General features: G+C 44.1%; 2 long non-coding RNA genes across 2 annotated transcripts; both read left to right on the forward strand.

Annotated features, from left to right (window-relative positions):
* Positions 1 to 2,698: 2,698 nt before the first annotated feature.
* LOC138853908 (uncharacterized) lies at positions 2,699 to 3,300 on the forward strand. The gene is made up of 2 exons (XR_011393096.1): positions 2,699 to 2,891; positions 3,043 to 3,300. It is a non-coding gene; the product is annotated as an uncharacterized lncRNA (long non-coding RNA).
* A 5,338-nt stretch (positions 3,301 to 8,638) lies between these two features.
* LOC138853564 (uncharacterized) lies at positions 8,639 to 9,097 on the forward strand. The gene is made up of 2 exons (XR_011392737.1): positions 8,639 to 8,688; positions 8,840 to 9,097. It is a non-coding gene; the product is annotated as an uncharacterized lncRNA (long non-coding RNA).
* The last annotated feature ends 6,954 nt before the right edge of the window (positions 9,098 to 16,051 follow it).

The following is a 16,051-nucleotide window of genomic DNA, read 5'->3' on the forward strand; positions in this document are numbered from 1 at the left end:
CTCTTTTCCTTCCATAACTGATCATTTAACAACCCGCTACCCCTTCCTTTATTTTTTAAAATCTCTCAGATACTCCCGATTTAATCCTTTAAATTTCCCCCTGAAACTTCCTACCCCCCTTCCCTTTTTTTCCTTAGGCCAGGACATCCCAACCCTTTTATTCATAAAACCCAATCATCTGTTTTTGTCATCCGACCAACCCAAGCACATTTTAAAAAAAACCCCGTTTTATAAAGTTTTTTCTTCTTCTTTTTTTGTAATTTTATCAGGGGGAAAAGGGGTTTCAGCCCCTTGCTCCCGGGATTTTTGCGCCTTTAGACACGCATGGCTTACGGAGGAAAAGATTCTTTTTCCCCTTCCCCATGGACAATAGAAGGGAAAAAAAGAACAAAACTATTTAAAAAAGGGAGAAAAAACCCAGATGTAAAATTTTTATATATATGTCGTGGGTTTTTAAATGGACCAAAGTGTAAGTAAAAAAGAAGAATCCCTGTTATCTTAGGTGTTTTGAGACAGAAAAAAAAAACCAACAAACCTACCATCATGCAAAACAATTCAGGTTTTTGTTTCACAGCCCTTACAGGACGGGAGTATTTTCCTGGGGGGTTTCTGCTACCAACCTTTTTACCAAAAAAATATATATATATATATATATATATATATATATATATATATATATATATTTTAATGCACCGAAACAAGGGGGATATAAAAGAAAAATCGCAGTCAACGGGGTTCGAAACTATTACTGAGAATTTTTCCCAAAATTCTCCGGGCCCCTGCCCGAGAGAGGCTGTGGGGATCCCCCCCCTGTGATTTTGGACAATATTGTCCAACCCCAAAAACCCCAACCCGGAAATTTTCATCAACAAGGTGGTAATATCTTCTCCTGTTGGAAAGGGCCGAAGACTCCATTTTTCCCTTCCGTCAGAATCGAAAATTCTGTGTATGGAATTCAGTGAGGGGAAAATAACGGTCAAATTGGGTAGGAGAGGTCGGTAAAAGGAGGCCCCATGGGAGGGGAGGTTTAGGGACACCGTGCGCTCGTGTTACAACAATGGAGTGTTTGTTCACCGTGTGTATAGTGTATATAGTGTATAGTGCGTAGTATGTGCATGGTATGCGCATAGCACGTGTAGTGTATATCGGTGTGTCGTTTACAGTGGGGGCTGTGCACAGAGCATAGTGGTGTATAGTAATAGGTGCACAGAGCATTGTGGTGTATAGTGACTTGTCCTGGGAGGGTGTGAGTGCCCTACTCCGCCTCATCACACATCTTCCACTCCTCCCTTTCCTCCACCGCCCACCACAAGGACGGGAGACCCCTCTCCTCCCCACACAACCACCATGAACTACATGCGGTATGTGCCATGCGCCATCTTCCCTTCAGCCTGGGCTTACCACATAGTTTGAGGTATGGCAAATGATGAAGCCAGCCAGCCACAAAGCCAGGGAAACAGTGCACCCAACAATGAAAGTAGAGGCACATGTCAGGTGTGTGGAGAGTTTCGAGCACGCAACAGGGATGGCCGCATTCGTGCACACAATGGCTGTGTGGGATCACATATGCCCCCAGCAAAGAGCAGCCCACAGCCTCCAGAGGCAGATGACAATTCCAATGGCAACCTCCTCACTTGCGATAACCTTCTTTTGGCATTCAAATCCACTGCTAGCAGTACCCTATCCCACATCCCTAAAGCGGCTTGCCCATATGCAGCAGGGAAATTCACAGACCTTCTTAAGCAGGTGAATGGAGGTTCCACCAACTTAGAAGCCCGAGGCACCATCCAAGCATGGCGCAACCTACTCCTGTTCGGCAATGTCTGTCTTGCAGTTCCTGAGAGACGAGGCAAACTGCTAACCACGTCAGTTATCAAGGCAGTGCGCAACTACCCAAGAACGGATAATTGTGTCCCTCTGCCCCATCATCGCAGGAATCACAGAGGTAGACCCAAGAAAAGTCCCACTGAAAACGAGAAAATCTGCGCACAGGTTAGCAAACAAATCGAAGGTAACACAGTGGGAGCAATCCGAATAATTACAAGTGACGACACTGTAGCCCCCAAAGACGAGACCACGGCCCAAGCACTAAGAGACAAACATCCAACCAGGGACACCGTAGCCATCAACAACAACCCTGAGGAAGACCCCATCACTGAACAATTAATTTTGCCAGAATCGGAAGTCTATAAGGCGATTGTCATTTCCAGCAGGATCTGCAGGATGTTACACTGGAATTCGACCTCAGCACCTCAAAGAGATGGTAAATCTCTTTGATGCATCTGCATCAATTCTTCTCACCGAGTTAACAACTTTCGTCAACAACTGCCTGGCTGGGCGAATCCCAGAAAAAAAATAAACCTTTCTTTTTTGGAGCCTCACTATGTGCGTTGAAGAAGAAGGATGAGGGAATCAGACCCATTGCGGTTGGAAACACTCTTTGCCGTCTCGTTGCCAAAGCAGCAGTGAGAAACATTCGCCTAGAAGCTGCCAGTTTACTCCAGCCACACCAACTGGGCTTTGGAGTCTCTCAAGGCAGTGAAGTTGCAGCTCATGCAGCAAGGGCCTACATCAGGGACCTACCAGAAGACAAGGCCATAGTCAAACTTGATTTTAGAAATACCTTTAATATGGTGAAGAGAGATGCTGTCTTGCCAGCTGTTCGGGATCGGTTTGTGAGGGAAAAGTAGGTGGAAGTGGGGTTAAGGTTGTTCGGGCAACCAGGAACCATTAGTTACGTCGCGTGCACCCCCCCCCTTCTCTCTGGCGGGCTGGGGCGAAACTAGTTCCTGGTGTCCGATTTGTTAGTTTCTACTCCTGGTAATATTGACCTTACCTGGTGTGGGTTGAAGTTTGGAGAGTCACTTCACCTCCACTCTTCTCCTAATCAGGTAGGGTGATATACCAGGAGTATCACTGTTTGTTTCTTTATTTTGTTTGCTGGTTACCAGTAATGATTTTGGCATTTATCATTCTTTTCAATTCTTAAATGTTGTATTATCATAACTATGGGTAACCAGTTTATTTTCTTTTATTTACCAGCTCTGTTCCTGGCGTGGTCTTCCAGGATAGACGCCAGATAAAGGAGCAAGACATGTTAATAATACTTATTAACAATATTCTACTACTACCGGCCCTTACCTATTCTACTTGTGCTCCATCCAAGTGGTAGGAGATTCCAGAACATCGGATTGTTACCATCTGCCCCAGGATAACCCACATAAATAACATCAGAGGAACTATCCAGGGCCATACCTACTCCTGCCCAACTAAAAGAAACTGAAGGCCAATTTTTTTTATTATATTTAAATTTTAAGTAAAATTCTCAAATCATTATTCTCATTTTTCCTAAGTTATTTCTTTATTTATTTATTTTTCCATTAATTTCTTTTGTTCAGTTGGAAGGCATTCCACTGCCAATGGCGACCTTGCCAGGATCCGACTCTTGAAGCAACATCGTCCTGATGGTTCAACTGGTTGTGAGTATAACATTTAAGATAGAAAAGGGTGAGTTAGTTGAGGTGTCAAGTCATTACTGGTAGTCTGGTTGACTTACCGTTGTTTGGTTCTAGGGTTCGGTTTAGAAGTTTACCTATTTGTTGGACCTGGGGAACTTTGATGATAACCCCTCCTGTGTGAACCGTGTGTATTTTGCTTAGTGAAGGCTATTGAGCCCACAAGTGTATTCTTCCAGGGAGAAATATTTATTTCATTTTCTACTTTGGGAAGTTTAAAGTGTGCGGACTGTGTCCCTCTTTTGTAACAGACGTTACTGTTAATTTTAAGTAAGTCAGTTGAAGTTGGGTGCTTAATATTTCTTTTTACAAGATGGATTCTTTAGATTTCTGGTTGAAAGCTGGAAAGGAAATGGGATTTACAGGACAAAGCCTTGATAGTTACATTACTGCTAAAATGGCTATTGAAGAGAAAAAAGAACAGGAAAGACTAGCTCGAGAAGAAGAAAAAGAACAGGAAAGACTAGCTCGAGAGGAGAAAAGACTAGCTCGAGAGGAAAAAAAAGAACAGGAAAGACTAGCTCGAGAGGAGAAAAGACTAGCTCGAGAAGAGAAAAAGGAACAGGAAAGACTAGCTCGGGAAGATAAAATCGAACAGGAAAGGATAGCTAGAGAAGACAGAGTTCAGGCAAGAGAGGTAGCCTTCAAAATGAAGGAAATTGAAGAACAGGCTAAGCAGAGGGAGTTAGAACAATCAAGGTTGGAATTAGAAGCCAAGAAGATAGAACTATCTAAACAGAAAATAGATGAAGGGGTACTAGAATATCCTTCCCAAGAACCTAATATTAGGATGCCACAAATACCACCTTTCTCAGAACAAGATGACATAGCGGCATATATTACTCGATTCGAGAGTACTGCTACTCTCTGTGACTGGCCATCAGATTCTTGGGCTACTAGGCTTGGCTTACTACTGTCAGGTTCAGCATTAAACGTCTATTCCACTCTACCCTCTGATGTTATTTCTAGTTATAGCCTGCTGAAGAAAGCTATACTTCAGGCTTTCAAAAAAACTACTCATCATTACAGGTCTGAGTTTAGACACATTAAAATAACTCCTAATCAAAATTACATGCAATTCTTAACAACACTTTTCAGATTATTTGATTCGTGGATTGAAAGTGCTGAGGTTGACCACGATTTCGAATCTTTAAGAGACCTGATGGTAAGAGATCAATTCCTTTCTTCTGTAAACTCTGACTTACGAATATTCATTAAAGAACGAAACGTTCATACGGCTGCGGAAATGGCACAAGCTGCTGATATATATGCGTGCGCTCATAATAACTACCCTAAAGAGCGTAGCAGATATAAGCCTGTTGTGCCTAAGCAATCTGAGGGATCCAAACCCTCCGTACCTAAGAATTCCACGGCCTTCACAGTAAAGTGTTTCAACTGTAATGAGTGGGGTCATAGACGGCCCGACTGTCCTAGAAAAAAAGGTGAAAATGTCGGTAAATGTTTCACTGAATCAAACATGAACGCACCTTTTAGTGAAGGTACAGTCAATGGTATGAATGTGTCAACCATTCTTAGAGACACTGGATGTTCCTGTATTGTTATCTCAAGTAAGCTTTTCCCTAACCTAGATTCTTCACGTTATAAGTCCACTAAGTTAACTGACTATTTAGGAAGAAGCGATTCTTTTCCAACAGTCAGATGTTTTGTTAGGTGCAAATGGTTCTCAGGATGGGTAGATGCCGTAGTTGCCCCGATAACCTCGTGTTCTGTTTTGGTTGGGAACATACAAGGGGCTGCTTTCCCATCTGAGAAGGACTGTTTGGAATTTGGAGTTTCCAAGGAAGGGTTGGAACCTAATATCTCTGTTTCTTCACAGATAGTTCCAGATGAGATTCAGTTGGATAACCTAAATCAGAGAGCTGATGGTTACAAAACTCCGGTAACACCTTTAGTAAGTCAGTCACTTGAACTGGACAACGCAGACGCCAGTGGAAAACTACGTGTGGCACAATCTATACAACAACTAGACTCGATTAACGTCGTTACCAGAGCTCAGTCTAAGGTAAAACCTATCCACCCATTAGTTCTTTCCAAAGGAAAGCCAATCGAGCTGTCTCATATAGATTTAGAGGGTCTTCAAAAGACTTGTCCTTCCTTAGAGGAATCTCGGAAGTTAGCTTTAAATGGCAAGGTGACCCAGAGAAAGAAATTTTCTTACAAGTTTGAGTTCAAACACGATCTTTTGTACAAGACTATAGTGTCTGCGGACAAACCCAATGACGTTGGTCGAAGCCTGTTAGTCATTCCGCAGGATTGCCGTGAAACCATTTTAAAGATTTCTCATGACTTGCCAGTCTCTGGCCATTTTTCACATAGGAAGACCTATAATAAAATCAAGGACCTATATTTTTGGCCTAGCATGTCCTCTGACATCTATAAGTACTGCAGATCATGTCACGTATGTCAACTTTCCACGCAGAAGGGTAGAACTAGGAGAGTTCCTATGGTAAAGATGCCAATTTTCTCAATCCCTTTTGCAAGGGTTGCAGTAGATATAGTTGGTCCTATCACACCTCGCTCATCAGGAGGTCATAAATATATTTTAACTATGATTGACTACGCATCCAGCTTCCCAGAGGCGGTACCCTTAAAATCCATTACGTCCATAGAAGTCGCAGAAGCCTTATTTGCTATTTTTTCACGTGTAGGTATACCTCGTGAAATTCTGTCGGATAAAGGGGCACAATTCACTTCAGAATTAATGGAACACGTTTATCAACTTGTGGGTGTTAAACCTCTTTTCACTACACCTTACCATCCGATGTGTAACGGAAGAGTGGAGCGACAACATGCCATCCTAAAGTCGATACTAAAAAAACTATGTATTCTTAAACCAACGGACTGGCATAGATTTTTACCATGTGCTCTTTTCGCAATGCGAGAGATTCCAAGTGATTCCCTTGGTTATTCCCCTTTTGAATTGCTTTATGGGAGACAAGCTCGTGGACCACTATCTATTTTGAATGAACTTTGGTCTAAAGATATCAAACCTGAGGTTCAAAACAGCTATCAGTTTCTTTTAGATCTAAGGGAAAGGTTGGAAGAAACCGCCGATTTGGTCAGTAAAAACCTAGAGATGTCTATGGAAACGTACAAGACCTATTTTGACCATAAAAGCTCCAAGCGTACGTTTAACGTTGGTGATGAAGTTTTAGTTCTCCTACCTGACAAATCCAACAAATTGCTAATTACCTGGCGCGGACCGTATAAAGTAGTGAAGGTCTGCAATAAGGTAGATTATATCTTGGATGTCAAGGGTAGAGAAAGAATGTATCACGTCAATATTTTGAAACGGTACCATCGAAGAGAAGTTAATCTTTGCGTAAATGCCTTTGACGAAGATACTTCTTCTTTCAGCTTGGATACAAGTGGTGATTCGTACGAATGTAGAGTTTGTATTATAGATGACGAGTCTTTTACAGAATCGAAGGAACTACTGGATATCTTAACGCATGATCCCTCACCAAAGAAGTCAAATGTCAACATTAACAACGACTTGTCAAATAAACAAAAGTCTCAAGTAAGTGCCTTGGTAAATTCATTTTCTGACGTATTCACAGAGGTACCAGGACTTACCACCACTATTGTACACAAGATTGAATTGTCGGATCATGAACCAGTAAGGCGGAAAATCTACCCTGTTCCCGTTCACTTACGGAAAACTTTTGATAATGAGGTTGACAAACTATTTAACTTAAACATCATAGAACCTTCGAAATCAGCTTTCTGTTCACCAGTTGTCATGGTTAAGAAACCCGATAATTCTTACCGACTGGCACAAGATTTTCGTTATTTGAATACTATAACTAAATGGGATGCGGAACCCATGCCAGTAATTGATCATGACTTGTATAAATTCCATGACTGCAAATTCTTCTCAGAATTAGACATCTCACAAGCATACCATCAAGTGCCATTACACCCAGACTCGAAACCATACACTGCTTTCCCTACTCATAGAGGTCTAATGCAATACCGCACAATGCCTTTCGGCTTGGTTACCGCATGTGCCACGTATATTAGGCTTATGAGAATAGTTCTCTCTGATCTAAAGAATGTTTCAGTGTATTTTGATAATATTTATATAATGACAAGTGTCTGGGAAGACCATCTAAATACACTAGCGTTTGTTTTGAAAAGACTAAGAACTCATGGCCTTACAGTTAAACCACAAAAGTGCTTTCTTGGCTATCATAAGGTACAATACCTCGGGTTCATTATCTCTGATAACAACTTCTCACCACTTCCTAATAAGACCAAAGCTGTTTTAGAAAGTACGTTCCCTGCTACCAAAAAGTTATTAAGAAGTTTCCTTGGATCTGTAAACTTCTATAGAAATTTCGTACCAAATCTAAGTAGCTTAACTTCAGTTCTTACAGACTATTTGAAAAAGGGTGTCAAGGAACCTCTTAGTTGTTCTGAGGAAGCCATGCAAAGCTTCGAAGAAATTAAGAGGATATTTTCAAACCCCCCTGTCCTAAAATTGCCAGATATTAATAAAATATTTTGTCTCCGAACAGATGCCTCCCATTCTGGACTCGGGGCTGTACTACTTCAATATTATGAGGAGACACCTTTCCCAGTATCTTTCGCCAGTAAGAAACTTCTGCCCAGAGAAGAAAGATATTCCACTGTGGAGAAAGAATGTTATGCTTTAGTATGGGGTATAAGTAGATTTAAATACTACCTATACGGTAAACCCTTTTGTGCTTGAAACAGATCACAAGCCACTGATGTACTTGGAAAACTTTAAAGGGTCAAATAGCAGACTCTTGAGATGGGCTCTGGCTATTCAGCCCTATAAGTTTAAAGTCATTTATATTTCTGGCTCTGAAAACCACTTTTCAGATTGGCTGAGCCGAGGTTGTAGTTAGTTCTTTTCCCTCTGTTCGTTGACTTATTGACTCCGTCCATAAGTTTTGGAAGGGGGTATTGTGAGGGAAAAGTAGGTGGAAGTGGGGTTAAGGTTGTTCGGGCAACCAGGAACCATTAGTTACGTCGCGTGCACCCCCCCCCCCTTCTCTCTGGCGGGCTGGGGCGAAACTAGTTCCTGGTGTCCGATTTGTTAGTTTCTACTCCTGGTAATATTGACCTTACCTGGTGTGGGTTGAAGTTTGGAGAGTCACTTCACCTCCACTCTTCTCCTAATCAGGTAGGGTGATATACCAGGAGTATCACTGTTTGTTTCTTTATTTTGTTTGCTGGTTACCAGTAATGATTTTGGCATTTATCATTCTTTTCAATTCTTAAATGTTGTATTATCATAACTATGGGTAACCAGTTTATTTTCTTTTATTTACCAGCTCTGTTCCTGGCGTGGTCTTCCAGGATAGACGCCAGATAAAGGAGCAAGACATGTTAATAATACTTATTAACAATATTCTACTACTACCGGCCCTTACCTATTCTACTTGTGCTCCATCCAAGTGGTAGGAGATTCCAGAACATCGGATTGTTACCATCTGCCCCAGGATAACCCACATAAATAACATCAGAGGAACTATCCAGGGCCATACCTACTCCTGCCCAACTAAAAGAAACTGAAGGCCAATTTTTTTTATTATATTTAAATTTTAAGTAAAATTCTCAAATCATTATTCTCATTTTTCCTAAGTTATTTCTTTATTTATTTATTTTTCCATTAATTTCTTTTGTTCAGTTGGAAGGCGTTCCACTGACACGGTTCCCCAGTCTTTTTCCCTTCATTTCAGCCGGCTACAGCAAACCCTCAATTCTTTTGTTTGGAGAACATGAAATTCTCTCATCAGAAGGTGTTCAGCAGGGTGACCCACTAGCTCCGCTTCTCTTCTGCTTGGCAGTAAGAGAACTAACTTCCAGCCTACGCAGCGAGCTCAACATCTGGTACCTGAATGAAGGCACTCTGGCAGGTACTGAAGAGTCCCTGGTAAGGGACCTACAACTGGTGAAAACACAGGGAGAAGACTTGGGACTCATCCTCAATCCCTCCAAGTGTGAAATCATCACGGCGAACCAGGAAATAATCAATGCTGTGCGAAGAATCCTCCCAGAAGTCTCAACTACCACTCCGTCCAACAGTACCCTCTTGGGAGCACCGCTGGGTCACCAAGCCATCGACACAGTCCTCAAGGACAAATTGAATGACCTGATGAGAATGGAGGAGAGAATAAGCAATCTTGATGCCTATGATGCTCTGTATCTCCTCACAAGGTGCCTTACTATTCCAAGACTCACCTACTTCCTGAGGTGTGCACCCTCTTTTGACAACCCAACACTCGACGAATATGACGCACACCTGAAGTCAACCTTTAAGAAGGCACTGAACCTGTCACTAGAGGATCAGCAATGGGATCAGGCAACCCTCCCAGTGCGACTGGGAGGTATAGGGGTGCGCAAAGCAACGCATGTTGCTTTACCTGCTTTTCTGTCTTCGTGTTTGGCTTTCAGTGCATTAGTCAAGAAGATTGTTCCCGAACGCTTGAGAGACGTGGTAGGAGCTCAAGACCCCAGGTTTACTGAAGCAGCGATTCAGTGGGACACCCTTACAGATTCCTCCAGTAGACCAGCTCCCCCAAAAAAATAACAAACAGTCTCACTGGGACAAACCGATCATGGAAGAAATCGCTAACACAATGCTCTCCAACGCCTCAGGAAAGGACAACGCTCGTCTCCTGGCAGTGAATGCACAACACTCAGGAGATTTCCTGTTAGCTATTCCCAATTCCTCCTTGGGCACTCGACTAGACCCACAGGCCATTCGGATTGGTGTTGCTCTTAGCCTAGCCGCCCCCATCCTCACCGAACATAGGTGTATTTGCGGCAGGGCGACAGCTGATCAATTCGGACTTCATGGTCTCGTGTGTCACACAGCAGAAGGGAAGTATGTCATGCATGAGGAGGTCAATGACATAAAGAGAAGCCTCGCCACAGCCCGTTGCCCAGCTCAACGGGAACCCCAAGTGCAGAGGTCTGATGGAAGTCAAAAGCGCCCTGATGGGGCCACTATTCTACCGTGGAAGGATGGAAAGCAGATTGCCTGGGACTACACCTGTGCCGCCACATTGGCAGACACCTACTTGCCATACTCCGTAGTGGAGGGGGGTGGAGCTTCCAACCACACGGAGACTCAGAAGATCCGCAAATATGAAGACCTTCCCCCTTGCTATAACTTCATCCCAATAGGGTTGGAGACCCTTGGAGCATGGGGCAAGTGTGCTCTAAAGTTCCTAATAGAGCTGGGTGAAAAGCTCATCATAGAAACAAAGGACCACAGGGCGACCAGCTTCCTCTTTCAGAGACTCAGTGTTGCGATCCAGAGAGGAAATGCTTGCAGCATTCTGGGCACGCGGCCCACCGCCGGGGAACTAGAAGAAGTATTCGAGATGTAGCTCTGAGTTACCTATGTTGTTTTACTTTCTATTGTATGTTTGTTAATGCTTTGTCAATGTATTTTGCCTTTAAATAAAATATAAATTAATTAAATATGTGGGGTGGTAGGACAAAATTCTCAAACAGTGTGTGTGTGTGTGTGTGTGTGTGTGTGTGTGTGTGTGTGTGTGTGTGTGTGTACTCACCTATTTGTACTCACCTATTTGTGGTTGCAGGGGTCGAGTCACAGCTCCTGGCCCCGCCTCTTCGCTGATTGCTACTAGGTCCTCTCTCTCCCTGCCCCATGAGCTCTATCATACCTCGCCTTAAAACTATGTATGGTTCCCGCCTCCACTACGTCACTTTCTAGGCTATTCCACGGCCTGACTACTCTATGACTGAAGAAATACTTCCTAACATCCCTTTGATTCATCTGAGTCTTCAACTTCCAATTGTGACCTCTTGTGTCTGTGTCCCTTCTCTGGAACATCCCGTCTTTGTCCACCTTGTCTATTCCGTGCAGTATTTTATATGTCGTTATCATGTCTCCCCTGACCCTCCTGTCCTCCAGTGTCGTCAGGCCGATTTCCCTCAACCTTTCTTCGTAGGACAATCCCCGTAGCTCTGGGACTAGTCTTGTTGCAAACCTTTGCACTTTCTCTAATTTCTTGACGTGCTTGACTAGGTGTGGATTCCAAACTGGTGCTGCATACTCCAGTATGGGCCTGACGTAAATGGTATACAGAGTCTTAAACGAATCCTTACTGAGGTATCGGAACGCTATCCGTAGGTTTGCCAGGCGCCTGTATGCTGCAGCAGTTATCTGATTGATGTGCGCCTCAGGAGATATGCTCGGTGTTATGCTCACCCCCAGATCTTTTTCCTTGAGTGAGGTTTGCAGTCTTTGGCCATCTAAACTATATTGTGTCTGCGGTCTTCTTTGCCCTTCCCCAATCTTCATGACTTTGCATTTGGCAGGGTTAAATTCAAGGAGCCAGTTGCTGGACCAGGCTTGTAGCCTGTCCAGGTCTCTTTGTAGTCCTGCCTGATCCTCATCCGATTTGATTCTTCTCATTAACTTCGCATCATCTGCAAACAAGGACACTTCTGAGTCTATCCCTTCCGTTATGTCGTTCACATATACCAAGAACAGCACAGGTCCTAGGACTGACCCCTGTGGAACCCCGCTTGTCACAGGCGCCCACTCTGACACCTCGTCGCGTACCATGACTCGTTGTTGCCTCCCTGTCAGGTATTCTCTGATCCATTGCAGTGCCTTTCCTGTTATGTGTGCCTGATCCTCTAGCTTTTGCAGTAACCTCTTGTGAGGAACTGTGTCGAAGGCCTTCTTGCAGTCCAAAAATATGCAGTCGATCCACCCCTCTCTCTCTTGTCTTACTTCTGTCACCTTGTCATAAAACTCTAGTAGGTTTGTGACACAGGATTTTCCTTCCCTGAAACCGTGCTGGTTGTCAATTATACACTTGTTTCTTTCCAGGTGCCCCACCACTCTCCTCCTGATGATCTTCTCCATGACCTTGCATACTATACACGTTAGTGATACAGGTCTGTAGTTTAGTGCCTCATGTCTGTCTCCCTTTTTAAAAATTGGGACTACATTTGCCATTTTCCATACCTCAGGGAGTTGCCCAGTTTCAAATGATGTGTTGAAGATCTTTGTTAATGGCTCACACAATATCTCTGCTCCCTCTTTAAGGACCCATGGAGAGATGTTGTCTGGTCCCACCGCCTTTGAGGTGTCAAGTTCGCATAGCAGCTTCTTCACCTCCTCCTTGGTTATATGTACCTCATCCAGCACTTGCTGGTGTGCCCCCCTGTTCTGATTTCCTGGAGTCCTACTGGTTTCCACTGTAAATACCTCTTTAAATCTTGTGTTGAGCTCCTGACATACCTCTTGGTCGTTTCTTGTGAATTCCCCATCACCCTTCCTCAGTCTGATTACCTGGTCCTTGACTGTTGTTTTCCTCCTGATGTGGCTGTACAACAGCTTCGGGTCAGTCTTTACTTTTGATGCTATGTCATTTTCATATTGTCTCTGAGCCTCCCTTCTTATCTGTGCATATTCGTTTCTGGCTCTTCGGCTGATTTCTTTATTTTCCTGAGTTCTCTGTCTTCTGTACCTTTTCCATTCTCTAGTACACCTAGTTTTTGCCTCCCTACACCTTTGGGTGAACCAAGGACTCGTTCTGTTCTTCCCATTATTTCTGTTTCCCTTGGGAACAAACCTCTCCTCTGCCTCCTTGCATTTTGTTGCTACATAGTCCATCATTTCTTGTACTGGTTTTCCTGTCAGTTCCCTCTCCCACTGAATGTCTTGAAGGAAGTTCCTCATGCCTGAGTAGTTCCCCCTTTTGTAGTTTGGTTTTTCCCAGCCTATTCCTGCTACTCTCTCCACTTGGAGCTCAACTATGTAGTCGAAGCACAGAACCACATGATCACTAGCTCCCAGGGGCCTTTCATACATGATACCCTCGATGTCCGAACTACTCATGGTGAATACAAGGTCCAGCCTTGCTGGTTCATCCTCTCCTCTCTCTCTGGTAGTGTCTCTAACATGTTGATGCATGAGGTTTTCCAGTACCACATCCATCATCTTGGCTCTCCATGTTTCGGGACCCCCATGGGGCTCCAGGTTTTCCCAGTCAATCTCCTTGTGATTGAAATCACCCATAACTAGTAACTTTGCTCCCCCCATGTGTGCTCTCCTGGCCACCTCGGCTAGTGTGTCGATCATTGCTCTGTTGCTCTCATCGTATTCTTCTCTTGGCCTCCTGCAGTTCTGTGGTGGGTTGTACATTACTGCAATTATCACCTTATGTCCCTCAGACTGGATTGTTCCTACTAAGTAGTCCCTTTCGCCCATGCCATCCATTCCTTCCATTTTCTCAAAATCCCACTGGTTTTTAATGAGCAGTGCAACTCCTCCTCCCCCTCTCCTCCCTCTGTCTTTCCTGAGGATTTGGTATCCGGATGGAAAGATTGAATCTGTTATTATTCTGGTGAGTTTTGTTTCTGTGAGTGCTATTATGTCTGGGGATGTCTCTTTGATTCTTTCGTGCCACTCCTCATACTTGTTTGTTATTCCATCTGCATTTGTATACCACACCTTCAACTTCTTTTCTAAGACTGTGGTCTGGGAGGTATATTGGGGTTGGGGAAGTGGGAGACCTGGTAAGGAACTATGGGTTGTTGCTGTGGGGGTGGAGTTTGTAATGTAGTGGGTGGGGGCATTGGATGTGGCATGGGTGTTTTGATTTAGAGTGTTTGGTTGCACTGGGGTTGACCTGGTTGGGAGGCTTCTATAGGAAGTTGTGAGGGAGGCTGTATTTGATCTTCTTCCTGGGTCTGGGATCTCCTGTCTGTCTTCTCCATCCCCTCTCTTTCCTCCTTTCGCCTTTGTACCATCTCTCTCAGTTTCTGCCTTTCTTCTTGTGTTCTGTCGCGGTCGAGATACACCTTCCTGTATGCCGGCATGTCCCTTAATCGTGCTTTCTCCTGCAGGATCCTGGTCCGAGTCGCTTCTGCCTTGAAGGTCACTTTCACTGGCCGGGTTCTTTTTTTTACAAACCCCCCTATTCTCCGAAAATTTTCCAGCTGGGTCATGTCGTCTTCTCCTATTGCTTTCATGATGCTTTCAATTGCTTTTTTTTCCCTTGTTTTCTTGCTTCATATGTTTCCCCTTCAACTTCCTGGAGCCCATACACAAAGACTGACCTCACCCTTTCATTCTCCCACTGCGTATCCCTGTGTATCCCCTCATTTAATTTGGTTTCCTGCACTGCAGCTTTCCTTTCTTCAGTTTCACTGGCTAATGTACTTGGGCTCAGTGGCCTGTCATTTTCCCTTCTCGGCTTTCCTTGGGCTCTGTTGTTGTCTGTTAGGGCCTCCACATAAAGCTTAGCTCTTTCATTTACTACAGTCTCCTCTGATAGAGCTTCCCCATGCAGTTGTGCCCCTTCTTTCCCTACAGTCCCCTTATTTGTGGCTGAGGTAGCAGTCTCTGTTGTCAATCCCAAAATGTTCTTTAGTTCTTTAGGCTGTTTCAGATTTTTCAGTTCCTCTTCTAAACTCTGTATCCTAGCCTCTGCTGCTTTGACATGCACCTCCCACTTCCTGCTTTCCATATCTATCCTCTCTTCCATTCTCATGCTAAGTTCTTCTAGTTTCTTTTCCCATTCATGATCTCTTTTTATGAGCTCTGCTGCCCAATCTTCCTTTGCAGCTTCCTCCTCCTGTCCCTTGGTTTTTCTTGTTGCTCTCTGACAACCCATTTTTGTTTTATCCTGATTGCCTCAGAGTGGGAAACCTATTAGTTCTGTATGTTAGGTTAGTAGTGTGTATGTCAGAGTGTGGGGGGGAGGTAGTGGAGGAACTGTGGCTATGTGGGAGAGGAGTGGGGAGGGGTGGGAGAGGGGGAGGGTGAACGGGGGAGGGGAGGGTGAACGAGGGAGGGGAGGGATCAGGGGAAGAAGTGAGATGTCGGTGGTGAGGGGGGGGAGTGTATGTGTGAGTCTGGATGTGTGTGTGTGTGTGTGTAATTGTGTGTGTGTGTGTGTATGTGTGGTGTAATTTTGTGTGGAATTATGTGTGGGTTTATTATGTACTGAAAGGTAGGTGGCTTGTGCGTTGTAATGTAGTCTCAGTGGTCCTTTGCTGCCCACAACTTCTTGTGACCTGACCCCCAACCTCCTGGGGCTTGACCGGCACGTACTTACAGTGTGTGTGTGTGTGTGTGTGTGTGTGTGTGTGTGTGTGTGTGTGTGTGTGTGTGTGTGTGTGTGTGTGTGTGTGTGTGTGTGTGTGTGTGTGTGTGTGTGTGTGTGTGTGTGTGTGTATGTGTGTGTGTGTATATGTGTGTGTGTGTGTGTGTGTGTGTGTGTGTGTGTGTGTGTGTGTGTGTATGTGTGTGTGTGTGTGTGTGTGTGTGTGTGTGTGTGTGTGTGTGTGTGTATGTGTGTATGTGTGTGTGTATGTGTGTGTGTGTGTATGTATGTGTGTGTATGTGTATGTGTGTATGTGTGTGTGTGTGTGTGTGTATGTGTGTATGGGGGAGGTATGCAGGGAGATACTGTTAATACATACCAGTAATTCTGGGTTATAAAAAGCGATAATTGCTACTAGGGTCTAAAGCTTCAATAAGTGTCTGC

Source organism: Cherax quadricarinatus, chromosome 3 (assembly GCF_038502225.1).
Source record: "Cherax quadricarinatus isolate ZL_2023a chromosome 3, ASM3850222v1, whole genome shotgun sequence".
NCBI lineage: Eukaryota > Metazoa > Arthropoda > Malacostraca > Decapoda > Parastacidae > Cherax > Cherax quadricarinatus.